Source organism: Balaenoptera physalus, assembly GCF_965194825.1.
Source record: "Balaenoptera physalus genome assembly, chromosome: 4".
NCBI lineage: Eukaryota > Metazoa > Chordata > Mammalia > Artiodactyla > Balaenopteridae > Balaenoptera > Balaenoptera physalus.
This window is the reverse complement of record NC_138891.1, coordinates 116,615,072-116,627,055: the sequence shown is the minus strand read 5'-3', so window position 1 is coordinate 116,627,055 and position 11,984 is coordinate 116,615,072. Positions and strand designations below refer to the sequence as shown.

Sequence of the window (11,984 nt, the reverse complement as noted above, 5' to 3'; positions counted from 1 at the left end):
TAACCCTTGAGTAATGCAGGGGTTAGGGACACTGACCCTTCATGCAGTCAAAAATTGATAAATAACTCATAGTTGGCCTTCCCTATCTGTGGTTCCTCCATATCTGCCCGTGGTACTGCATCCACGAATTCAACCATTGTGTAGTACTGTAGTATTTACTGTTGAACAAAATCCACCTATAAGTGGACCTGTGCAGTTCAAACACCTGTTGTTTAAGGGTCAAATGTAGTTACACAGTACTCTCATCTTACCAAGCATTCTTTTTTTTTTTTTTAACAAAAACACCTTTATTTTGTCTTCAAAGAACAAACTGTTCTTCTTTTTCCAACATAATCATGATTAACTTACAAAAACAGGCATTTACAATGCATCTTCAAAGCATTTCCCTTTAACGGAAAACTTGGCTTCACAGACTACAAACATTAAAAGGTTAAAAAAAAAATTCTATTTTGTTGTCATTATAAGACAAAACAGAATCTAGCATAAGTCAAGGAAATCCATTCATACTTCAGGTCCTTCTCCTCCAGGAACCAGCATTGTTATATTATTTCCATTTAGCCAAATTTGATCTAATTTAGTAATTCTTCTTCCTTCTGGTGTGATTTCAAAAGTCATCAAATCCCAGAAGTGTGCCAACAATCTCCTTATCACTCTTCATCACAATGTGAATCCTTGATCCTATACACTTGTCCACAGGCTCTAGAGGGAGAAGCTGCGACGGGTTGGTGGTAGCGTTAGGCACCATGGCTACGCTGGAAGTGGTCTGCCCAAGCATTCTTTTTAATATTTTAAGTATAGTAACTCATTTAATCTTAAGGATAACCCTATCAAGTAGGTACGACTATTATTCCCTTTTTCCTGATGAGAAAATAGGGCATAGAAAGTTAAATAGCATGGCCAGTAGTAGAAAGTAAGTATATAGTAGAGCAGGGATTTGAACCCATGTGTTTCAGCTACAGAGTCCATGATCTTAACCATGGTACAAGATCTGGTTGTTGCTTTGAACGTATTCTTTTAACTTGAAATGAAACTTGAACAGTCTAATGATTGTGTGTGGAAAAATATTTTATGCATTAAATATAAAATGGAAATAAAAATGATATTGAGGTCTTATAATTAAAGGTCAAATAGGAAAATAAATTTTACCAATTATCTGTTTAAGAACTGTGGAAACTTGAGAGGCACTGAAACCCTTTTAAAATCTCTCAGCTGGGTGGAATTAGAATAAAGAAAAGCTTTGAAAATATAGAGGGAAAAGGTAATTATGGGACTAACAAATATGTCATGCTTAAGAAAACTGAAGAAATAATGAAATCAAAGTTATATTAATGTTCGTACAAATGGATCATTTTTTCCTGGTTTGAAAAGAGTCTTAATCATAAAAATACTGTTTAAACCTTGCCCACTTTGACAAATAATAAAACTTCACATTGTTTTATAGCTTTTCAAACTTAGCTGAAGAATAGTATCATTTTTAACCTAGTCTGCTGTGAACTGACTGTTTGTGTTCCCTCAAATTTTGAGACCCTAATCCCCAATGTCACGGTATTTTGTGTGTGGCCTTTGGGTCATGAGTGTGGAGTTTTCACAGTGGGATTTGTACCTTTTAAGAAAAGATAGGAGAGATCTTGCTTGCTTTCTCTCTCCACCATGTGAGGACATAGCAGGAAGAGGGCCCCCATCAGCAATTGAACAGCCTGAGGTCCTTGATCTTGGAATTCTCAGCTTCCAGAATTGTGAGAAATAAATTCTGTTGTTTAAGCCACCCAGTCTATGATATTTCTGTTTTAGCACTTCTGAATAAGGTATAGTCTTCTAGCCAAGCAAACTCTGACCTAAGCAAGGAGACTGTTGGTTTTGCTGAAAGTTTGGTTTACCTAGTGTTATGTGTTGAATTGTGTCTTCCAAAATGATATATTGATATTTTAATCCCTAGTATCTCAGAATGGGACCTTATTTGGAAACAGGGTCATTGAAGACGTAGTAGATAAGATGAGGTGACACTGGAGTAGGCAGGGTCCTTAATCCAGTATGATTATGTCATTATAAAAAGAGGAGAGAGAAAGGTCAGAGGGCAGACAGCCATGTGAAGACACAGAGATGCACAGGGAGAACACTGTGACAGCAGAGGCAGAGGCTGGAGTGATGCAGCTGCAAGCAAAGATCACCAAGCATTGATGGCCACCACCAGGAGATAGGAGGAGGCAAGAAAGGATTCTACGCAGACTCTCAGACGGAGCATGGCTTTGTAGACACCCTGATTTTGGACTTCTAGCCTTCAGAACTGTGAGAGTATGAACTTCTATTATATCAAGTCATCCGAAGTGTGGCACTTTGTTTGGGCAGCCTGAGGAAACTGTTGTACTCAGCATCATCCCACACTCATAGAGAAAGAGGCTCTTGATCCCATGCCAGCCAGCTAGCCTTAGAATCTCTTCTACCTGTGAGTTTTCTGTTTCCATCCATGACAATCATATGCCATTGCCCAGAATGGTTATGTTCAGAACAGGGAAAGCCCTTTTTGAAAACATGTGGCACTTTTCAGCACATAAAAGATTTAAGTTATCCTCTGTCCTGAAAAGACCCTGCCATGGGATCCACTTTGCAATTATCTTTCCTTTCTCCACCCAAAAGGGCAAAGAGATGCACCTACTCCAATTGGAATGTTAGCTACAAAGCTACAGGAGGGCAGCAACTCTCTCTCACTCTCTCTCTCTCTCTCTCCCCGATTGAATCAATTAATAGAGAAATGATTTGTCAGAAAGGAAGGACCTCACTGACTGTGTAGCTTCCTAACCAGTCTGATAACTGTATGCTTCTCAGAACTGGCGCAGATAGTGGTCTTATTACCTACCACAGACACATCTATATATATCCTGAGTCACTTTGAAATAGCAGATTCCTATCCAACCCCCTCACCCTTACGCTATCATGGTGAGCTGAGAACTCATAAAGGGCCTCCCATTCTATCCAACCATAATATTGTATTCATAGCTCTCTTTACCTTTTCTTTCTTTCTTCATCAAAGCTCCAGGGATATAATTTAATGTCTTCTTATTTCCAGATATTTTCCTGTCTCTTGGGAGTTCTCTTTTCCAAAGATTGGGCTGGAAGAAACTAAACCTTGACTGTTCTGTACCTTTATTGATAAAGTGATATTTTTTCCCCCACTGGTTTTAGGAACTTGGTGAAATATATTACTGTTATTATCATGAACAGATAGCCAAAAGCTCAGAATGCACATTTGATTCTTATATTGAAATATAACTAATCTAGGGATGTTGTTTCCATTCCTCTCTTCTTATCTAATCTTGCAGAAACTCAAAAATCTTAATAATATGACCAATTATTCCTGGGTTATAGGCTTGTTCATCTATTTTCTTCTTGAATGAGAAACCTCCTGTTATATAGAAAGCTCCTCATCTGTAGATAATGTATCTGTTGAATTATAGGGAAACTATGGATATGAAATTTAAGTGCAACATTCTTAAAGAGTATAATTTGTCTTTCAGAAAAATTGCTTACTCTAGACAATATTTGGGGTGTTCAACCCCTTAAGAGTTAGAAAAATTCAAATTAGATCATTCTTAGTCCAGAAGCAAAAGAAATTGCTTTCAAATAATTTTTAAAATATAGGTATTCATATGATTAAGATTTTACAGTTCATTTTTACACATCTATTTTTTCTAGTTTTATAGTGAAATACTGCTAAATTTTATAAAATAGTATTATTGTGGCTTTATTTTATATTTAGCAGGCAAAATTAGTATATGTTATTGAAAACTTTAAAATGTAAATGGATTGCTTCTCTAAATTATAGACTATTTTAAAACTAAAATTTCAATAGACTATGATTGATTGACTTAGGAAATTTCTTATTGAATAAATGTATGTTCAGCCTGAATCTGTCAACACAATTAACTTGTATTAATCTTTAGTGGAATAATGTCCACAAGTAAATTTATTGCCATATGTTTGCTGGGTTGCTATATTCATAGAATTAAAAATAATGAGAGATAAAAAGATGAGAAATAATAAATTTTATTAACTCTTGGTGGAAAAACAGAATTAATTATTAAAGATTTATATAATTATTCTTCATTATGTCCAACAAATGAATATAAGGAAAAGATTTTAATGAAGATTAACAGAGGCCCAAAGCAGCTGAATTCTAAACATGGGTCTGAAAATCATTTTTACAGTGGTGGTAAATGTGAAGTTCAACTTGTATAAAGATCTTGGGTTATGATTTAGGATTAAACCAAGAAAAATCGTCATGATTATTGCATTGAGATTTCACTGAAGGCAAGGGCTTTTGTGTTTAGGTCTAAGACCCTATCATTAAAAGGACAAGCAAACCTTTACCGAGAGTATTCTTCACAGTAAATGTGTGAGCTGACTTCCAACAACTGCCCTTTATGTTGATCTTGTCTTTAAAATCATGGTAGACAAAGGGAACTAAAACAGGAATAAAAATATTAAGATTGAGTCATAGGAGCATCAGAATATTTGAAGTTTAGAATTGTATTATGCACCATTTCAAAATTAATATATGCTTATAAAGGTTGAAAAAAGAGAGTGAAATTTAAAAAAGTATACAAATATAGACAAGTCACACAAAGGCTAATATTTTTTAAATGTTGTTCTAAGCTTTTTTCCTGAGAATCATCTTTGTTGTTGCTAAGATATTTCATTAACTGAGAAAAACTTTGTGTTTTATACTTTTTGTCTTATACTCAACCAGTATGACACTTCTACAGTTATTGTAACCAGAGAAGAACCAGTGCTTTTTTTTTTTTTTTTTTTTTTTTTTTTTTTTTTAAACTACAAAGTAAAAGAAGCCAGTAATTAACGTGAACTTTGGATTCCCTTAGTGCTTTTTTTTTTTTTAATAAATTTATTTATTTGTTTATTTTTGCTGTGTTGGGTCTTTGTTTCTGTGTGAGGGCTTTCTCTAGTTGTGGCGAGCGGGGGCCACTCTTCATCGCAGTGCACGGGCCTCTCACTATCGCGGCCTCTCTTGTTGCGGAGCACAGGCTCCAGACACGCAGGCTCAGTAGTTGTGGCTCACGGGCCCAATTGCTCCGCGGCATGTGGGATCTTCCCAGACCAGGGCTCGAACCCATGTCCCCTGCATTGGCAGGCAGATTCTCAACCACTGCGCCACCAGGGAAGCCCAACCAGTGCTTTTTTTTAGTTTTTATTATTGGTGAGTCACTGGGAGGTGGTATCTATCCCGCCTGCCTCTGCACTCTCTGCACCCTACTTCCATCCTCATGAGGAATAACACTGCTGTATCGCTATTACATGGCAAAAGTGAGATAGAGTACCTCACAGCTGGTCGATACACTTACATACACACACACACACACACACACACACATACACATTCACTCACTCACCACTTGAACAATGAAGACCTTCCTTCCCTTAGAAGAAATAGGTAGAGTAAGGATAAAGCTGCATCGAATGTGTGTTCTGCTTTCTTCTGTAATTTCCAAGCCTAGTCTGAGGGTAAGGTTATTATTAATGTTTATAAATTGCTTGCTTTAATAGTTAATAGCAACACATTGCAAAAAAAAAAAAAGAATAATTGAGAGGATTTTAGAAAGGATACAAAGAATCAACTCCCCAATGCAACTGTTTTAGTGTATGTCTTTCTGATAATTAATTCTAGGTATTTTTAAATTTTAATGATTTTATACAGTTTTATTACTTGCAATTTCTAAGTTGCTACTTGATTTTCATTCTTTTAAAATTTGTTTCAATAAATTGAATAACTGTGTCATAATTTACATGACCATTGCTCTATCATGGACTGTTTCATGAAATTCTAGAATGAGCCTCTCTGTATATTTAGACTTATAAAGATTATTTTCTTTGGGTAAATTTAACCATGTTTAATTGGTAGATCTAATCCATGAAAAAATATTGAAGTCTCTTAATACATATTGCCAAATTGCCACCCACAATGGTGTTCCTGAATTTTCTTTTCTTTTCTTTTTTTTTAAATATCTTTATTGGAGTACAGTTGCTTTACAATGGTGTGTTAGTTTCTGCTTTATAACAAAGTGAATAGGCTATACATATACATATATCCCCATATCTCCTCCCTCTTACATCTCCCTCCCACCCTCCCTATCCCACCCCTCTAGGTGGTCACAGAGCACCGAGCTGATCTCCCTGTGCTATCTGGCTGCTTCCCACTAGCTATTGGTTTTACATTTGGCAGTGTATATATGTCCATGCCACTCTCTCACTTCGTCCCAGCTTACCCTTCCCCCTCCCCATGTCCTCAAGTCCATTCTCTACATCTGCGTCTTTATTCCCGTCCTGCCCCTAGGTTCTTCATGACCTTTTTTTTTTTCTTTTAGATTCCATATATATGTGTTAGCATATCGTATTTGTTTTTCTCTCTCTGACTTACTTCACTCTGTATGACAGACTGTAGGTCCATCCACCTCACTACAAATAACTCAATTGTGTTTCTTTTTATGGCTGAGTAATATTCCATTGTATATATGTGCCACATCTTCTTTATCCATTCATCTGTCAGTGGACACTTAGCTTGCTTCCATGTCCTGGCTATTGTAAATAGAGCTGCAATGACCATTGTGGTACATGACTCTTTGAATTATGGTTTTCTCCAGGTATATGCCCAGTAGTGGGATTGCTGGGTCGTATGGTAGTTCTATTTTTAGTTTTTTAAGGAGCCTCCATACTGTTCTCCATAGTGGCTGTATCAATTTACATTCCCACCAACAGTGCAAGTGGGTTCCCTTTTCTCCACACCCTCTCCAGGGTTTATTGTTTGTAGATTTTTTGATGATGGCCATTCTGACCAGTGTGAGGTGATACCTCATTGTAGTTTTGATTTGCATTTCTCTAATGATTAGTGATGTTGAGCAGCCTTTCATGTGTTTGTTGGCAATCTGTATATCTTCTTTGGAGAAATGTCTATTTAGGTCTTCTGCCCATTTTGGGATTGGGTTGTTTGTTTTTTTGATATTGAGCTGCATGAGCTGCTTGTAAATTTTGGAGATTAATCTTTTGTTAGTTGATTCAATTGCAAATATTTTCTCCCATTCTGAGGGTTGTCTTTTCGTGTTATTTATGGTTTCCTTTGCTGTGCAAAAGCTTTGAAGTTTCATTAGGTCCCATTTGTTTATTTTTGTTTTTATTTCCATTTCTCTAGGAGGTGGGTCAAAAAGGATCTTGCTGTGATTTATGTCATAGAGTGTCCTGCCTATGTTTTGCTCTAAGAGTTCTATAGTGTCTGGCGTTACATTTAGGTCTTTAATCCATTTTGAGTTTGTTTTTGTGTATGGTGTTAGGGAGTGTTCTAATTTCATTCTTTTACATGTAGCTGTCCAGTTTTCCCAGCACCACTTAATGAAGAGGCTGTCTTTTCTCCATTGTATATTCTTGCTTCCTTTATCAAAAATAAGGTGACCATATGTGTGTGGGTTTATCTCTGGGCTTCCTATCCTGTTCCATTGACCTGTATTTCTGTTTTATTGCCAGTACCATACTGTCTTGATTTCTGTAGCTTTGTAGTATAGTCTGAAGTCTGGGCGTCTGATTCCTCCAGCTCTGTTTTTCTTTCTCAAGATTGCTTTGGCTATTCGGCGTCTTTTGTGTTTCCATGCAAATTGCGCAATTTTTTTTTCTAGTTCTGTGAAAAATGCCATTGGTAGTTTGATGGGATTACATTGAATCTGTAGCTTGCATTGGGTAGTGTAGTCATTTTCACAGTGTTGATTCTTCCAATCCAAGAACATGGTATATCTCTCTGTGTGTTAACTGATTTTTAATAGGCAAGTTGGAACGTCTTCCTATTTATAACTCAGTAATCCAGCTTCTTTGGCTGAATGTGAATGGCTCTGAGCAATGAGCTAAGGGTACCTTACTTTATTAGTTGCTTACATTTTATTTTTCCTTTTATAAAAAGGCATAGTTTTAATTTAGATTAAATTTTAAAGAAACTTTGTATTCAGATGAAATTATCTTGGAGCCCTAGTACTTTGTAAACATCTAACTTTAAGTGTTTGATGGCTATTCATGAAATTAATACCCTGGGTATTACTAGTAGAATCAATAGATTCTATCCAAGAACAACTGGTGCTACATTTTTGTGATTATTATTTACAACCTTTCTGTGAAGGTATAATATTCATAATAGCAACCACATCAACATTAATTAATATTTAATGGCTGCTTAGAATATGTCAGAATGTTTATTAAATTCTTTAAATGTGTTATTTTATGCACTTCATAGCAGCTCTTAAGATAATAATACTATTTTTAAAGTTGAGGAAATTGATCATTAAAGTGTTTAAGTGATATGGCTGAGGTCATCCAGCTGGTAAGAGATCAAGTTAGAGTTAAAACCCAGATGAGTTGGACTCCAGAGCCCATGTTATTTTAACTTTATTACACTAAAAATTCACATTTTAGCTTCTGATAAGATTAAGAGACATGGTTAGTGTAATCTTGGAAAAATAATTGCCCAAGCAATATCAAATTTTATAAAACCATACCATGATCATTTGTAAGTGCTATCACAGATATTTAAATATCTAAAGGCAAATTTCTTGGGCACTTGGAGTGTGACACTACTCATAGGTAAGCTTTGCTGTCATGTGACTAATCAAGATGACTTTCAGTTTAGTGAGGTTATGCTTTATTTTAGTTCCTGGATTTTAAACAAATGGATGTTAAATGACTCACTCAGTGTGGCACATGGTTGTGTGGAACTAGTACGTGCATGCCTCATGCCTCCAGCAAAGAGTCAGTGGACAGCTTCGGAGACTGCTGTTCCTGAACTGGTAAGCAAATCTTCTGGATGACCCCTCTGCACTTAACCCACTTGTGGGAACATTCTCTGCCCATGTGTTATGAACAGTTGTCATGTTAGAAGGTGGTTATTGGAGTTTTCTGCTGTATAATGATGAGTTGCTACAAATACTAATATTGGAAGCCTTAAATGGGATGTCCACACGCTATGTTTGTTAGCCAGTAGTCCTCAAAAGTCGATTTATAATTCAAAAATTTTAAGAATCCCATTTTGAAGGAAAAAATTTCCCTGAAATAGCAATAAACTTGATACTTAATGAAAATGCTATGGTTAGAAACCTCAACTTTTAATAAATCACTACAGATTGTAAAGAATAACATCACTAAGTTTGAATTAAGTTACTTCCTTAGAAATGCCATTTGTGGGACACTTATAGTCTGTTTTACTCCAAGTCCCTGAGATTACCATTTCTATTTCTAGTAAATCCCCTTGTCGCACCATTATAGGCAGTAAGCAGAAGGACAAAATAAGAGTGTAATAACAGCAGATGAGAACAATTCAAATCCACTTTGTGTAATACAGTGTTTAATTCTGTCTTTTTTTATTTCTTACATTTTAATTATCTGAAATGTTTTCATCCTCATCACTATGGGAGGATTCTCAAACTGACTTTGCAGATAAAGATTTGGATTCACATCCAGGCTCCACTGTTTACTCACTGTATTAGTTAGAAAATCCATATTTTCATCCCCAGCTGTTTGATGTGTAAAACTGGTGTAAAAATAGATCCCTCCATATGATTATTATGAGATGCAAATGCAATCACATATGTAAAGTATTTAGCAAAGTGAGTATAATTCTTAGTATCATTAATATTAGTATATCTAACACTGCTCTAGAAAATTTTAAATTAATAACAAATCTTGATTATTCCCCTAATGGCTCTTCCTGGCATTCGTTCTCAGAAGCAGCTCTCATGCAATTCAGTGCTTCTGCTCTTGTGTCTATTAATTCAGCCACATAGACATCTTGCACCTCAGTTTCAGCAGCTATAGATGATGGCAGCCAATCTCTTTGAGGTGCCCTCAGGGACCACAGCATTGGATTTCAAGTATGCTATGCCACATAGATTTCAAAGTTTGCAATCCCAAATGCCTCCAAATTTGTTGGAAATTCATATATAAAGTTTACTGTAGACCTTTTTTTAAATTGGGGTATAGTTACTTTACAGTGTTGTGTTAGTTTTGCCTGTACAGCGAACTGAATCAGCTATACGTATACATATATCCCCTCTTTTTTGGATTTTCTTCCCACTTAGGTCACCACAGAGCATTCAGTAGAGTTCCCTGAGCTATACAGTAGGTTCTCATTAGTTATCTATTTTATACATAGTAGTGTATATATGTCAATCCCAATCTCCCAATTCATGCCCCCTCCCTTTACACCCTTGGTCCATACATTTGTTCTCTATGTCTGTGTCTCTATTTCTGCTTTGCAAATAGGTTCATCTGTACCATTATTCTAGAGTCCACATATATGCTTTAATATATGATATTAGTTTCTCTCTTTCTGACTTACTTCACTCTGTATGACAGTCTCTAGGTCCATCCAAATTTCTGTAGGGATATCCCACTAAAATGAGAACACTGTCAACTGGTTTCAAGCAAGACTCACTAATAAGTAGTGTCAAAATCAGGTCTAGAGTTTAGAGAAGTAGAATAACTCTGGAGCTGGCAACTTTTGTTCGAATCCTAGCTCTGCCCTTCACTTACTGTGAGAATTTGGGTAAGTTACTTAATGTCTCTGTGCCTGTACTCTCATATAATACCTCAAAAGAGTATTGCTAGGATTAAATGAGTGGATTTTACATTAACTGTGTAGAAAAAGAGTTCCAGGTGTAACGTAAGAACTATGTGTGCGTTTGCTGTTGTTTCTGACCTTCAAGTAAGTATTCCTTCTAGTTCCCTCTCCTTGCAGGTGCTCATAATGGATTCCTCAAATAGTCAGAGGGACAGAATGAGTTAACATGTATGGCTCTGATCCAGTCACTCTGCTACACCCTTTCTACATATATTCCACTGAATATTAGCAAACTGCTTCAGAGATATTAATGTCCACATTTGCCTGATGTAGACTTAAGAGGATTAGAGCCAGGGGGTAAAATTAAATCTTTTCAGTTCCTAAGTTCATTCTATTTTCATGACTTTAAGTCATGTCATGCAGAAGATTTTGAACATCACTATTTTTATAAACGTTTCAGTTTCTCAGATCTTAATCCTTCTGTTACCAGATTTGAGCACTCTGGTGATATGCTAACATTGATTTGACCTTGAATTTCTCCGATACCACAGATACCTGAGCACCATCCATGAACTCTTTAAAATACCTTAGCAGATGTCATACTGTTACCAGATAGAAGTTTCTATTAAGTTCCTTGTGTGTGTGTGTGCATGTACACGTGAGTACAGCCAATTTTCTCACCCTTAATTTGGCTGCTTTTATTTTTTTCTTTGACTTGAGTAGCATGTGAGTTTAGTGAAAAATTTAAGAGCAGAAGCTTCTATTGCAAATATTAAAGTTTTGCCCTCAAGTAATCATCCTAGCTGGTAGATTTCTTCTATGAGCCTGAGGCTTATGCCCGTAATAGAAAAATTGAAAATAGAAATGGGTTATGAAATATCATGGGCTAATGAACTACTTTAAAATGCTGCTTTCAGAAACTACTTATTTGCAATTTTTAAGAATAATTGGTGGCATGCCAAAACTTTTTTTAAAAATATGGCGTAGAGTAGAAACATAGATAGGTGTTTGACATTGGGATGAGTTCTCAAATGCATGGAGAAGCTCCAAAGGCAAGATCTAATGTCACGGCGCATTTCATGTATAGTGAAATCCATCTGGGAAGCATCTGCTTATTCATAGTTTTATTTGTTCTGAGAGTAATGCCATACAATTTTTAGTCCATTACTATGGCTATTTTAAAAACATTGAAGTTGAAGGAACTGCCTAAAAGAATTGGCCTTTTTCAAGTCTGACCTTAACTCATTTGGGAATATATAAAATCTATGCAATTCAACTAGGGTAAAATTTATACAGTGATTATAAATTGCTTGTGCTTATTGTTTCCAAACAGAAATTATGGGACACCAAGTTCAACAAGAATACCTTCATGGGTGCCATTGAAAAT

The 11,984-nt window shown here is 36.0% G+C and overlaps 1 pseudogene across 1 annotated transcript; it reads right to left on the bottom strand.

The window, feature by feature from the left end:
• Nucleotides 1-435: 435 nt before the first annotated feature.
• On the bottom strand, nucleotides 436-4,789 carry LOC309660111 (U6 snRNA-associated Sm-like protein LSm5 pseudogene; annotated as a pseudogene). Its single transcript has one exon. The product of its transcript is annotated as a U6 snRNA-associated Sm-like protein LSm5 pseudogene (transcript).
• Between the last annotated feature and the right edge of the window lie 7,195 nt (nucleotides 4,790-11,984).